The sequence below is a fragment of the Schistocerca cancellata genome, chromosome 4, assembly GCF_023864275.1.
Source record: "Schistocerca cancellata isolate TAMUIC-IGC-003103 chromosome 4, iqSchCanc2.1, whole genome shotgun sequence".
NCBI classification, from domain to species: Eukaryota; Metazoa; Arthropoda; class Insecta; order Orthoptera; family Acrididae; genus Schistocerca; species Schistocerca cancellata.
In genome coordinates, this window is record NC_064629.1 from 733,326,749 (window position 1) to 733,343,152 (window position 16,404).

Sequence of the window (16,404 nt, forward strand, 5' to 3'; positions counted from 1 at the left end):
GAAGAACAATAAGACAGGCGGAATAGTCTTGTTAACTTAAATGAACTGCAGTTGTAAAGATATATAACAAATTTATTTGTCAGACCACAAGCCTAGGAGAGAACACAGATACTGGTAACCATCTTACATATTTTATAAAGTTCCCTGAGATGAGTGTAGAAGAACCTTTTATATCTTCCTTGGCTAAAGAGCATAGTATTACCAGAATGAAATCGTGTGTTTGACCCTGTGGGAAACTAAGTGTATGATATGCCAAAAAATAGTATTTACAGTGTGCTCCACTGTACTCTGTGCAGATCTCTTTCATGTAGTTTAAACTATCAGATAGCTTACACAACAGTTGTAGTGTTGCGTTTAACAGTGTTCTGTAATTGGTCTACTGGGCCAACAAGAATATATGAAAGCTGATTGGTATACAAATAAACCTTCTGATTATCAAAACTGAGAAAACATTATAAACTATGTACTGTCTGTGTATAGTTTTAATTATTTACCTGGAAACTATGTGGATATTGTTAACACAGATTGTAACGAATATTACATAAGTCGGTAGATCATTTAGCTGTGAAAGGCAAGGCCACAAAGGAAGAATATCAACTGCTTTTGAAAAAAGCACAAGCCACTTCAGAAGTGCAAGCAAAGATTACAAATTATTTTCAAACACATTATGTGGAAAAATCTGGACATGACTGGGGAATACAGGATATCAGCATTTACTGTAAATATCAATGAAAGGTGGCTGCATATTGGAGTACTTGCAGAAAAAAATGGGCAAAATTAAAAAATGGTTCATATGGCTCTGAGCACTATGGGACTCAACATCTTAGGTCATAAGTCCCCTAGAACTTAGAACTACTTAAACCTAGCTAACCTAAGGACATCACACACATCCATGCCCGAGGCAGGATTCGAACCTGCGACCGTAGCAGCCTCGCGGTTTCGGACTGCAGCGCCAGAACCGCACGGCCACCGCGGCCGGCCAAAAAAAAAAAAATGGACACAATAACGTTTCCTACATCAGAGGATACACAGAATATCTGTTTACAAACTTCCATTCCCGTTTGAATCTGCTTAAAACGAAATGTTACACGGTAGTTAAATGTGGTGGTCTCGACATAGTGCATATGACAATAGAACAGACTTTTGTAGAGTTTAAAACTGACAGAAAAACCACTTTTACCGACAAATTTGTTTGTTAAAGTGGTACGCTTTACGTTCTATACGCAAATTCCGTTATAATATGGGGGAGGGCCGTCGTCTTACACCCAAGAGGGTGTGAATTGTCTCACAATATTACTAAGCAGGAAATAAAAGGCAAAATTAAAATTCCTGAAAGCCTTCAGCTAGAAGGATTCCAAGAAGTGACGCAGCTAATTGTTAAGGGAATACAAGAAGTATTTTACAACAAAATCTTAGAGGTGCATTAAAATTTCGGAACATAGATTCTTTGTTTTTGTTGAAGTACTATTTGGAGAAAGAATTAGAGGATTGGGATGTAGATTAAAGTATTGGTTGAAAATTAAGCTGGACGTTGTTTTTTAAACTACGCCATAAGACCTTAAGAAAGACTTGCTTTCTGTTTGTAAATGTTGTTGCTGTTGTTGTTATTGTTGTTGTGATGGTCTGCAGTCCAAAGACTGATTTGATGCATTTCTCCATTCTACTCTACACTGTGCAAGTCTTTTCATCTCCGAATAACTACTGCAATCTATATCCTTCTGAATCTGCTTACTTTATTCATCTCTTGGTCTCCATCTACGGTTTTTATTCCCCACACTTCCCTCCAGTACTAAACTGGCGACCCCTTGACGTCTCGGAATGTATCCCCTCTCCTACTCGGGTTGTGCAATAAATTTCTTTTCTCACCAAGTCTATTGAGTACCTCTCGTGAGTTATGTGACCTACCTATATAACCTCCAGCATTCTTCTGTAGCACCACGTTTCAAAATCTTCTATTCTCTTCTTGTCTAAACTATTTATCGCCCATGTTTCACTTCCATACATCGCTACACCCCATACAAATAATTTCAGAAAAAATTTCAAATGGCTCTGAGCACTATGGGACTTAACATCTGTGGTCATCAGTCCCCTAGAACTTAGAACTACTTAAACCTAACTAACCTAAGGACATCACACACATCCATGCCCGAGGCAGGATGCGAACCTGCAACCGTAGCGGTCACGCGGTTCCAGACTGAAGCGCCTAGAACCGCACGGCCACACGGGCCGGCAGAAAAAATTTCCTGGCACTTAAATTCGTATTCTATGTTAACAAATTTCTCTTCTTCAGGAACGTATTTCTTGCCATTGCCAGTCTACATTTTATATCTCTACTTTAGCCACCATGCTATTTTGCTGCCCAAACAACAAAACTCATCCACTACTTTCAGGGTCTCGTTTCCTAATCTGATTGCCTCAGCATCACCTGATTTAATTCGACTACATTCCATTATCTTTGTTTCAATTTTTTTGATGTTCATCGTATTCCTTTTAAGACACTGTCCATCCCGTTCAACTACTTTCCCAAGTCCTTTACTGTCTCTGACAGCATTACTATGTCGTCGGCAAACCTCAAAGTCTTTATTTCTTCTGCCCGGACTTTTATTCCTACACCAAATTTTCTTTGTTTTCTTATACTGCTTGCTCAGTGTACAGATTGAATAACATCTGCGATAGGCTGCAATCCTGTCTCACTCCCTTCTCAACTAATGCTTCTCTTTCACGCCCCTCGACTCTTATGACTGCTGCTTGGTTTCTGTACAAATTGTAAAGAGCTTTTCACTTCCTGTATTTTGCCCGTCTTAGCTTCAGAATTTCAAAGACATGTAAAGTATTTTAATGGAGTTTTTGTACAAGAATGTTTGTTTTCTCATTCGTTATCCTAGGAAGTATTCTAAAACAGTCTTCTGTTTATAAGGATCTACATTTGTCTTTCGGGTGGCGAACATGAAAACGTGGTTGAGAGTGAGCAGCTGAGTGACCTCGAAAAGTTGTCGAAACTAGGTAGCCGAGAGCATAGTATATACTGTTTCGTACCCAAATGAAGAAATGCATAAAATGTTAAAACATATTAAACAGACATGGGTAGCTTAATACTCTGGTGTGCAAAACTTAAGATCGAAGTCCGCAGCTCGTGGTCTCGCCGTCGCATTCTCGCTTCCCGAGCACGGGGTCCCGGGTTCGATTCCCGTCGGGGTCAGGGATTTTCACCTACCTCGAGATGACTGGGTGTTTGTGTTGTCCTCATCATTTCATCATCAATCATGAAAGTGGCGAGTTTGGACTGAGCAAATGATGGGAATTTGTATGGGCGCTGATAACCGCGCAGTTGAGTGCCCCACAAACCAAACATCATCATCATCATCTTAAGATCAAAAGTAAATTTCGCATGCTGTGTCACTGCCAAGCAACATAGGAAGAATACCATCACAGCTGGTAAAATTGTTGTTTATTAAAACACGTCCGGTTTCGCGGTCTTAAGCTGCATCATCAGGTGAACAATGTTAAAAGAGCATAGGCATAGCCATCGCTCCTAGTCAAAAGTTACTATTCAGGGAATGTCGTCAATGTTATGACGAGGGAAAGGTAAAGAAGATGTGGCCCATTCATTAAAACCTGGCTGCATCAGTATGATAGCACGGCAAATCATGCCTATGACTTTTTAGCATTGTTCACCTGATGACGCGGCTTAAGGCCGCGAGATCGGTCGTCTTTTAATAAACAACAATTTTACCAGCTGTGAGCGGAATTCTCCCTGACATCATGCCTTTCAATAGCTGCGGTTGCCCGGAATATAAAACTGTTTGTGGCAGAAAGAACTGCTACAGTATATTCCAGAAGGTAAATGAAAGAAGCACTCAATGAGACAGACAGAAGTGACACTTTTATTTAGAACCAACAATTACACTGAATATGAAAAATATAATTTTGCAGAATATTTGAAAGTGTTTTCATTTTTATTATTACTATCCTGTTCTACCAAGCACCGAAATTCAGTTAAAATTGCACTGAAGTCTTTGTTCTGCCGTAACCACAAGCGCTGGAATGAAGACGAAGAACGCAAGACCAGAGAAGGCGGTGAAATGACGTCGGCCAATGGTGTGCGGAATAGGACCAAACCACGACAGGAGCGGCCTCAAGCCGAAGTGAATATAAGCGCCACTCCTGCCAGCCTCGACCGCTCAGATTGACTCAGTATACAGACGTGTATCAACTTGCAGGAACATTCCATACAGCCCAGGACTCTGAATTATATTGCATGTTGTCCATTATTTGCGACAACATTTTGTACATTCAAGTTAAGTATTGTCAATCTATTGAAATAAAATTACTAATGTTATATGTAGCCGGCCGCGGTGGTTTAGCGGTTCTAGGCGCGCAGTCCGGAACCGCGCGACTGCTACGGTCGCAGGTTCGAATCCTGCCTCGGGCATGGATGTGTGTGATGTCCTTAGGTTAGTTAGGTTTAAGTAGTTCTAAGTTCTAGGGGACTGATGACCTCAGATGTTAAGTCCCATAGTGCTCAGAGCCATTTGAACCATTTGTTATATGTACCGGTTCCCGTCAGATCACCGAAGTTAAGCATTGTCGGGCTGGGCTAACACTTGGATGGGTAACCATCCGGTCCGCCGAGTGCTGTTGGCAAGCGGGGTGCACTCAGCCCTTGTGAGGCAAACTGAGGAGCTTCTTGATTGAGAAGTAGCGGCTCCAGTCTCGGAAACTGACATACGGCCGGGAGAGCGGTGTGCTGACCACACGTCCCTCCATATCCACATCCAGTGCTGCCTGTGGGCTGAGGATGACACGGCAGCCGGTCGGTTACCGTTGGGCCTTCATGGCATTCGGGAGGAGTTTAGTTTTTTATTTGCTTTAACTGTTGTATAGCATTCCGAGAACACAGCATCTTTTAGGCACTCCATACGTGACGACTGGGCAAGACCCAACGATCTTCACGATTCATGATGGTCCCAGGGACATTATAGAATGTGGGACATGGTTCTTAATAGGGTGTGTGATCTCCACAGACATCAACGCATGCTCTGCAATATGCTTCCATGCGGACCATGGAAGTTCTTGCGGTAGGTCTTTCCGTTCCTCCATCACTGCGGTTGACAACTGCTGGATGGCCGTCAGCGCATGTGGACATGCTGTAGCACATCTGTTCAAGGCATCATGCATGTATTCGATGGGATTTAAATCGAGGGAACGAGCAGGCCAGTTGATTCGTTGAATATCCTCTCGTTCCATGAGCTCCTCCACCTGTGCTCTTCGATGTGGCCAGTGGCGACATTCATAAAAATGAAGTCCGGGCAGAATGTCCCCATGAAGAGACGCACATGGGGAAGGAGTACCGCGTCAGAATAATGTTGACTGGTGAGTTTACTGTGTCCAAAAATTTTGAATACACCAGGCAACATATGCATCTTCACACCATAACAAAATGGTTCAAATGGTTCTGAGCACTATGGGACTTAACTTCTGAGGTCATCAGTCTCCTAGAACTTAGAACTAGTTAAACCTAGCTAACCTTAGGACATCACACACATCCATGTCCGAGGCAGGATTCGAACCTGCGACCGTAGCGGTCGTGCGGTTCCAGACTGTAGCGCCTAGAACCGCTCGGCCACTCCGGCCGGCCCACATCATAACAAATAGACCTCCAAAGCGATCATGATCTCCAATGTTCCTGGGTGCATTACGTGTTCCCAACTCTCGTCATATGAAGGTAGTTCCTTTCATCCAGTGGTGCTAGTCCAGCAAGTTAGGCAAGAGAGTTTCTGAGAAGTTTGGAAGATAGGAAATGAAGTACTGGTAAAAGTAAAGCCGTGAAGACTGATCGAGTGTCGTGTTTGGGTAGCTCAATTGGTAGAGCACTTGGCTGTGAACGGCAAATGTCCCGGGTTCGAGTTTCAGTCCGGCACACAGTTTTAATCTGTCAGGAAGTCTCATATCAGCACGCACTCCTCTGCAGAGTGAAAAATTAATTCTGACATCTTGATCATTGCCTGGATAGATTCAGGGAAGTCACGGAAAACCTAAGTCCGGATGGCAGGACGCAGATTTGCACCATCGTCCTCCCGAATGCGGGTCGAGTGCAACGCCTCACTCTATGAGACACTTCGTTTTGGGACTTCATCTCTAGACTTAGTAGTCTGGACTTGATCTGTCCGCGGTGCTGATCCGATCGCGTAATGGCTTCAGACTACTCCATGTAGCTCTGACTCCATGGAATTTGATTGACTTCATTCCATTACGGTGCATGTTCTGATAAGCATTCTCCCTCATATGAAGCCGCTTTTGTAGGCTAATTCCAAAACTAATCCGAGTTTTGACGCTTCTGCCAACTAGTCTCTCACATGATCACCACCATCCTGTTCACATCTTACTCCTTGGGTGTCGCGTCTGTATCCGGCCACATACGATGCCTGGTAACGCTACTGACTGAACAGTCGTGTAGCCACTGCCAGTGAACCGCGGCGCTAATCTTCTCGGCCTTCACAAAGGGCGATTCAACCGACGACAGCTGTCAGTTATCCGCCACCCTACGGCTGGTTCAAGACTGATGATATCTAGCCGCCAAGCCAACTGCTCACAGGACCCTTTTGTGCCGTGGCTGCCAATTCCAAGCGTCCTGTGTCCCAGTATTCGATGTGTGCTTTTGTTTAATAAATCATATTGATATCTGTGTTAGCCTGTCAGTTATTCTGATATTTCCAACCATTCAGTGAAGAGATGCTGTTTGATTATTATGATCAAGACTGGTCCCGCTACAAATTCATATTCATTATATTTTAACATCCAACATGGGACTGACATAACACGAGCAAGCACAGATATTTGTTTTATTAAATCAGAAGTTTTTTGGACGTTAAGAGACACTGCATCAGCCTAATCCCAGTAAATTTTGTGGGGTTGTATGGATTAAAAGCAAATTTCCAAATATAGTTCACTTAATTGATTTCTAAGTTTCAGTTGCTAGAATAATGTCAATTCCCTAGTACGTTCGCTAGAATATCGAAAACTGACCTACCTTAATAATTCTCGATTACAACAGGAACGGTTACGAATTTTTCAAAGTTCTAACTTGAACGTCACGTAAAAATTTCTAAACCTCTCTTCGCTGTGTACTGAAGCGATAAATTCTAAGCCACATCTGTCATGTTTGGAGCTCGTCTGACACAGGTCCAGCCTGTATTATTGCCCGAAATGCTCATGGATTACGAGAGTGTACAACTTCCTAAATTGGGCCGAAGTCTGCCTCTTTCATGTCCAAAGTCAATGCCGTTGCGCTATTCCTCCAAACATTTGTGGAACGGAACAGTGATTAATAATATTTCTTTCGTGGTCGGCCTATGTGCTGTGCTCCTGTTGTGCCGCGGCGAGGAAACGCACAAAACGCTCCGCCATCTCGTTGTTTCGCGTAGTTGGATCTTGCCGTCCAATGTGTGTGTTTTGACTGTGATGGGGCGAGTAGTTTTCTCGTAAGACCACCTCGTCAGCTACAGGACATACAACGTAATCGACACACTCGCAAGTTGCATGTGTGTGGGGGGGGGGGGGTTGTATAACCTAACGGTAGTTTCAGTGTCCTCTCCAGAACGCAGTTCTGTATGGACTACAGATTCCTCATACGGTATTTTGTAGCTTTCGTCACACAACGGTGGCGTTTGGCACAAGGAGACTCAGGGGTAACAAGGCACTGAACGCGATGGCATGAGAATTAGGTACAGGTATCGCATTCTTCCCAATGCTTTGCCTCGCCTCTGATCGACGTGTTGGCATTGCTTTAGCTGTCCGTCCAACGTGACAACGTATTAATTCAGCCCACACAGTCAGAAACGTGCACAAAAGGTTGTTCGTTTGTTCACCAGGACAGTGTTGGAGATTCACGTGGAATTCGGTACACGCCCGGCTTTCGAACACCCTGACCGTCTTTACCATTACAAAGAAGTCTCCTTTTTATCTTTGTTAATGGGTGCGAAACACATTGGATGTCCTGGGTCTTGCTGGCATTGTGGTCGAGCCTCAATTTAATCGCACAGCAAGCAAGGTTGTCGGTTGTCACCTCCAGACAAGGACACAAGGTGCCAACATTCACGCTAGGTGAGAAGGCGGCGATATCATCTGCGTACACGCTCTGGTTGTGGTAGGACCACGGCGTGGAGGGTGGACAGATTCGGGCCAAGCACTGTGTCTCATGGCATGCCGACCTCAACGTTGCTGCGCGTAGATACGTTGCCTGCGAGGACGTGGAAGTTGTGTCCTCCAAGGCGTCTGACTGTACAAGGAGCATGTGCAATACGTCTAAGCTCAATATTGGGTCACATGTGTACGAAACGTTGAAATATAGCTCACTAATATACTCCTAGGAGTGAAATTTGCTCGTGCTTATTTAGCCTGATGCAAAATACTCCGGCGAGTGAAATCTGTTCATTGACATATCACTTGATGTCTTCGTTCCAGGTATTACATACTGAACATTACAGACGGAACGGATATTTTAATACATAGTTGAGTCACATTGATATAAGCATCACGTCCTTATGGTAGTGGCGTTATTTTTATGTCTCTCTGACTTAAACCGCTGGTCGTAAAAATTGCTGCAGAACAAAAGCGATATGCAGTAAAAGTCAGACTGGCATGTAGTGTACTGCATGCTTGGATATGCAGCTGATTAACATTTTAGCGTAACCGCAGAAAGCAGATAGGAGTACCGCCATTTATATTCTGTGTATAAAGATAGGTTACGCAGCAGGTTTTCCGTTCAGATCGCCTTTTAGAGTTGTTTGGTATAAGAGAAGATCGTGTTACGTTTGGTACAAAAAGGAGAAACCCCACCCTGCACGTGTTGGATTGTAACAGTGAAGGACCGTGGTCTGTCGACAACGAGGGTTGTCGTTCCCGAGTATTGCTGCTCGTACTGGTCGGAACCCAACGACTGTCTATGCGACTGAGAAGACAGACATATCCCATTCAATCCTGAACTCATCTTAAAAGTACAAGTGGCCTGCTATTGCGTTAATTATTTAGTATTAATGCTAGTTAACAGAGAATAACCCTGAAAAAACATTTGAAACCATGGTGACTTTGTTTAAAGATGGTATCCCACATGAGAGCCAAGGACTGATGCAGGACAATTATACGTACAATTTTCCAGTTTCCTTCCTTTATTACAAAAAAGCAGTCACATGTATTTACACAAATTCCTCATATTTGCTGCAGATTTCAAGATATGGGGTGTTCAAAAAGTCTCTCCGCAGTGCCATATGGTTGTTAGCTGCGTGTGCCGTATGCCGCAGTGAATATATCGAAATGAAACTCAGTGAAATACAAGTTATTCATTTATTGAATATTCATTTTTACTTGCAAATTTTCACATTAAATGTTGAAAGTGCCCCCCCCCCTCCTGTTGTTGAATACACAATTCAATTCGTCTAATTATGTTTCCGAACACAAGCTGTAACATTTCTTCTGTAACAGAAGCAGTGAAAGTGGATGTTGCAGGTTTGAATTCATCGATGGATTTTGGATGGTTTTTATGGACAGTTGCTTTTGCTGCACCCCAGAAGAAAAAATCAGGTGGTGTTAGGTCAGGCGATAGTGAAGGCCAAAGTCCCTGTGAAATTATGCGATCACCAAAAACATCAGTAAGCAGTGTCATTGAAACGCGAGCTGTATGCGCGGTTGCACCATCTTGTTGAAAATAACCGTTGAGTATTTCACTTAACACAAGTTCTCCTATGAATGGGTACAGAATATCACTGCAGTATCGTTGTGCGTTTATTGTTTCGTTGAAAAATATGGGACCCACAATCCGACGTCCAAAAATTGCAATCCAAACTCCTATTTTCACAGAATGAAGTGGTTCCTCATGAATACACAATGAATTTGCAGTACTCCACATACGAGAATTTTGCGAGTTCATGTACCCGGATAAATGAAACCACGCCTCATCAGTGAAAAACGTTTCATTAAGAATATCCCTTCCATTTTGTTGAACGTAATTTTTGAACCATTGGCAATAATGCAGTCTCTTGCCATGATCAGTATTTTTCAGTTCTTGCTCGACTGTCACTTTGTATGGGAAAAGTTCTTATTTACAGCAGTGTGGGCCGTTCCGACACTAACATCGATTTCCTGGGCGGGTTTTCTTACTGACTTGTTCAGACTCATGGACATTTTATCGGAAATATCGAGTAGTTTATCCTCAGACAAAACGCTAGGACGACCACTTCTAGGTGTATCTGTCACTGAACCCGTACTAAGAAATTTGTTAATCAAAAATCTCGCACAGTATCGCGATGTGGGAGTGTTTCTCCGGGAAAAGTGGATTAAACGTTTGGCGAACTGAAACTGTGTATTTACCGCCAGCTTTGAACAATTGTTCGACTAAAAACACACGTTCTTCAATGGTTAGCATTTAAACAGTGACAAAAACGAAACAAACGAGAAAGGAATTAAACTTAAACGTTCACGTCAACATGAAACGACACACACCAACGATACTACTGATGCTGGCTGAGATAAACGAAACAGTGGAATGTTGGGAGAGTCCACTTGAAGGGAAGTAACCCAGGCAGGCTGCTCAATCATATGGCATGTACGGCTAACAATCATACGGTATTGCGGAGAGACTTTTTGAACACCCCGTAGATCAAAATAAGTACTTGATATTAAAACATCCAATAATTTTCAGTAAAAAAGTTCGAAATACTTACACAAAATTAACATAGCAAAATTTTTCAAAGCATTTTTGCTTTTCCTGATATTACCACAAGGACTGATATTAAGTTAAACATTACCTGACATAATTTAATTTTATTTTTTGTGGAATGTGTATAAAAATTCCTGTTAGTAGTAAACCAAACGAACACACTGAAGTGCTCACATTGTGCAAAAATAAGACCTCTGACGCCTTCTGTCCGGCATTTCGACCTGAACGTGGCTGTCAGTACTGGTAATTAAACTACAAAAATATAACCCCACTTCCAGTGACGTAAACAAAGTTGTTATCGAGTCCCGAGACATCATGTAATTATGCTGCCCAAAAATCTAAAGCTTATAAATGCGTTATAACAGTAATTTATAGTGGGCTATTTACTGAATGTCTGTAGAGCTACAGCAAGTTATTAAAGTATGTGAAAACACTTGTAATTAGAAAAAGATGTCTTTACTTTCATTTCACCGAGAGATGCTATGGCGCTGCAGAATCCGAAGTCTAGTCAATGACGACTCCTCGCGGTGCTTGGCAGGAAGATGAATAAGTGAGCTGTGCAAGAGCGATGTGCATCTTACATGATACCACAGGCTAGAAAAAGTTCAGCTGCTGAAACGTCCCCTTTGAAAAATTATACGTGACTGTGCTTAAACTGACACAATATTTTTAGCGAAACGCAATCTGACTTCCAAAAATCCCTACAAAAGAATGGCCCTGACTAACATTAACCTATACGTTTCACAAATCACTTACCTCACCAAAAATCTTCGTTACTCGAACTACTGCAATACAGCGAGCGCCACTACTGCCAGCTAAATAAAAGATTCAAACTACGGAAGGCACTAACTACTGATAGGCATAGTTAGCAAATGAAAGACTTTAATAGAGAACAAACAATGTATTTACCTCAATAGTGTTCAAAAGTCATAATGTATATAGCAGTTCATGATATCCAGTATTGCAAATTTCAAAACTCCGCCATCTCTCTCCTCACATCCACCACTGCTGGCGGCTCACCTCCAACTGCGCAACGCTACGCGCTGTTCACATCCAGCTGCCCAACACTACAATGGCAGACAACAATGCAAACTAGCCACAGACTGCACACAGCACAGCCAGTAATTTTCATACAAAGCGCTACGTGGCGTTACCAATATAAAAACCTGAACAGCCTACTTACACAGCCAGTAATTTTCATACAGAGCGCTACGTGGCGTTACCAATATAAAAACCTGAACAGCCTACTTACACTGCGTACGCACCGAAGAAAAAAAAAAAAAAAATCAAACCTGAAGCTACCTCGGGATTGAAGGGCTGGTTCGCTCAGCCGTGTTAGATCGTTTATCCCGTCACAGACCTTGAGTTAGCTTATGCGCTAATTGTCAGGAAGCCAAATGTCCAAACGAACAGAACGACGACGTCTGGAGCTCTACGGACTTCCAGCGCGGTGGCCACGTTTTCTGCTCCCCTTGACGTAGCAGCAGGGAGAGGTGAACCGACAGTGGTGCGCCCTATGACAACACTATACGCAAGACCATCGGTAGTTCCACGTCGTCTTTTCAGCAGAAATCAGTTTCTGAGTACAGCAACACAGTGGACGTAACCGTCTGTGGAGGCTCAGAGGTAAACTAACGTAGCCAGACTGCAGTTGTCACCATCACATAAGCCCAGTACGTTGAGTGATAGAGTGGGATGCCATTCGGTGCACAGCACGGCCATATTTGGACAGCAGCCACGTCATTCCTGACGTGTTAAAGGCCCAGTACGTTTAGTGATAGAGTGGGATGCCATTCGGTGCACAGCGCGGCCATATTTGGACAGTAGCCACGTCATTCCTGACGTCTTAAAGGCGGCGGCTGTGGCCTACCTTCTCGGCCTGTGTTACATTATCTTTCAACAAGACAAAGCAAGAACGCACGTCGTTCAATCTTTCCTGACCTACCTCGTTACTGTAGCCATAGCCAGCACGTTTTCCAGAACCTTCACCTCTTAAAAACATCTAGTCATGGGTTACCGAGAGACTAGAACGCCACTACTCAAAAGCCACCACGACTGATGAGCACTGGCGGAGTTCAAGCAGCATGGAATGATGTCCTTGTGTCTGTTATTCAAGCCCAGTTCGCCTCCATGGACAGCTGCGTTAGAGTCATTGATGCAGCAAGAGGTGGCAGTTACGTCTAATAAATTTCGCACCCTGTATCCCCTAGATCACCAACAAATTTAATCATATATTCTTCCTAATACCCAATATACGCAAAATAAATAAAATTCCAGTTATTGCTATTGCGTGCAGCGGCCTTGCCGCACTATATACACCGGTTTCCGTCAGATCACCGAAGATAAGCGCTGTCGGGCGTGGCCGGCACTTGGATGGGTGACCATCCGGGCCACCATGCGCTGTTGACATTTTTCGGAGAGCACTCAGCCTCGTGATGCCAACTGAAGAGCTACTCGACCGAATAGTAGCGGCTCCGGTGAATGAAAGCCATCATAACGGCGAGACCGGTGTGCTGGCCACACGCCCCTCCTATCTGCATCCTCAGCTGAGGATGACACGGCGGTCGGATGGTCCCAATAGGCCACTTGTAGCCTGAAGACGGAGTACTTAATTGCTATTGCAATTTTAGTTGCCAGCAGTGTTAGTTTGGAGCTAACTGTCGCCTTCAGCTTTATTCTTAATTTTAGCGTTTAAAATAATCATTACATTAATAATTCAAATTCTATGTTATCCACATGCAGCTGATCTAATTTCCACGCCCTACACATCACTGTTTTTGTAGATTTCGCTCAAATTTGCGTTATTAATTAATTTCAGTCATTTACTGAACATTAGACAATTATTTTGGTCCCTACTTAGAATTATTATCTAAAGTTTTAGCATCAGAGGTGTACAAAACGATACACTTCACTTCTCGCTAGTATATTTACAGTAGAAATATCATACATATTTATGAACTAAGTATGTGACAGTTGTCAATGGATTATAATTATACATGAGGTAGTGCATTTTAAAAAACTGAGAGTGCCAGCAGAGTGTATTTACATATCCTCTTTCAGAGTGTCATTTAATGTGGCCTCAACCCTTAGGGACTGAATTTCCAAAAACAGTGAACTATGTATTTTTTTTATTTCTAACAGAGAAATGAAATACAAATTTTCGTAGGTATAACTTTGAAAATGTTTTCATAATGAAATAATTTCTTAAAAATTTTCATCTTTCTATTTCACTCCCTTACGTTGTTGGATTTAGAAAAACACTGAAACACGTAATTTTCTTAATTCTAATAGAGAGGTCAAATACCAGTTTTCATAGATGTAGCTTTAAATTTGCGTTTGTAGTCCTTTAATAATTATTAACTTTCTAAAAGGTTGACTGATGGATGTGCTCCATCATTTTCAAAGTCATATCACAGTCGTTGAGTGCATTCCAGATCCCTGATGGAAGGTAACTTGACGTATTTTTTTTATTTGTAACTGGGAAGTCAAATACCAATTTTCATAGATGTAGGTTTAAAAAAAAACTTTTGTAGTTATTTCGTAATGATTTATTTAAAACAAATTTCACCCACCATTTCACCCCCATAGAGGTTAAATTTCCAAAAATACTAAAAACGTTTTTCTTTCTTTCTGACAGAGAAACCAAGTACTAATTTTCGTAGGTGTAGATTCAAAACTGTCTTAATAGCGACATATTTTCACAAAGCCCCTCACCCCATATTTCTCACTCTTAGGGATGGAATATCATAAAATCCCTTCTTAAACGGCGCCTACAGCATAAAATCAACACTCCTCTGCACATGTTAAGTTTCTAACCGTGGTTTGGGCTGGGCGATGATGTCAGTGTGTGAGTGAATCAGTCGGGACATTGCCTTTTATATACATTATAGTGATTTAGAAGCAGCCCTCTTAGACTGCTTGCAGATGATGCTGTCGTTTACTGTCTAGTAAAATCGGCAAACGAACCACAGACTGCATTTTATCGACAGAACAGTTAGAAGATGCAAGAAATCAGATAAAAAGACTGCCTATACTGGGCTTGTCCGGCCTTTGCTAGAGTACTGCTTTGCGATATAGGATCCTTAGTAGAAAAGATTAACGGAGGAGATTGAAAAAGTTATTGCGAAATAAGTGAGAGAGTGCCACGGATGTGGCGAGTTGGGATGGCAGTCATTGAAACAAGGGCGTGTTTGGATGCGGGGAGATTTTTTCACGAAATTTTAGTCGAAGGCTGTCTTTTCCGAATGCGAAAATATTTGTTTGTCGCCCGCCTACATAGGGAGAAACGTAATAAAATAAGGGAAATCAGAGCTCGCATAGGAATATTTAAGTGTTCCTCTTTCTAGTGCGCTGTTCGTGCGTGAAACGGTACAAAAATAGTGTGAAAGTGATTCGATGAAAACTGTGAATTGCAGAGTAGTCATGAAGATGTATATGTAGACGAATCTGACACCATACCCACAGTTCTGAGGAATGCAGTGTTGAACAAGGTCAGCTAAGACGTTTACAAAAGAAAAATGTATAGTTCTTGCTTAACCTTCCAAAGTTCATCCGTGAACCGGGGACTCATTTTGTCGTCACATATTTTACGCCAAAACACGGAAGTAGGTCAAAACTCGCGTAAAGCAGCACACTTTAGATCAAGAGTACGTTATACCATGGACAATAATGCGACAAGGAAATTTGGAAATTTGAGGTAAAGACTACAGGACCAAACTGCTGTTGTCATCGGTTCCTAGGCTCACACACTAATTAATCTAACTTAACCTAACTTACACTATGGACAACACACACACACCCATGTCCGAGGGACGACTCGAACCTTCGACGGGGGAGCCGCGCGAAAGGTGACAAGACGGCTAAGACCACGCGGCTACCCATTGCGGCAATCTGATAAGGAATTCTGTCCATATCTAGTTTAATTTTATGCATTATCAGACGTCATTCATCTTCATCACAGAATTTTTTTCTCAGCTGCTTGTCCTTGCGGCCGCGCGGGATTAGCCGAGTTGGTCTAGGCGCTGCAGTCATGGATTGTGCGGCTGATCCCAGCGGAGGTTCGAGTCCTCCCTCGGGCATGGGTGTGTGTGTTTGTCCTTAGGATAATTTAGGTTTAGTAGTGTGTAAACTTAGGGACTGATGACCTTAGCAGTTAAGTCCCATAAGATTTCACACACATTTGAACATTTTTTTTTTAATCCTTGCGTTGGCTAGGGACACGAAAGTCGCCGAAGTGGAACCCAATTAAAAAACTTTCACCAGGCCGTTGACCTCACAAAAATCGTATAATAACTGTCCCCAGAGGGTAGTATGAAACATTAAAGCATTTGCGAAAATTTTGTGGCCGTGGTGGTTTATCGCGTAGAGTGCTGGAATCCAGCCCTAGAGATCGCAGGTTCAATGTCGGGTAGGCGTGCGGAATTTTCCTCGTTCCAGTGTGTCCAGGACAGACTCTGGTCCACTCAGCCCTCTGTAAAACTGAATACCGGGGATCTTTCCCGGGGGTAAAAGGCAGCCTGGCGATAGGCTGACCACCCTCTCCCCTCCTAGTGCTGCGGCGAACGAAAGGCTGTGCTCTACCCGCAGTTAGGCCAGAAGCCCGTTCACGGGTTGAGGGGCATAGACTTTTCTCTTTCACTTATAAAAATTTTAGTTCAATAGGCTACATAGGGTTATCAGCTTCAGTAAAA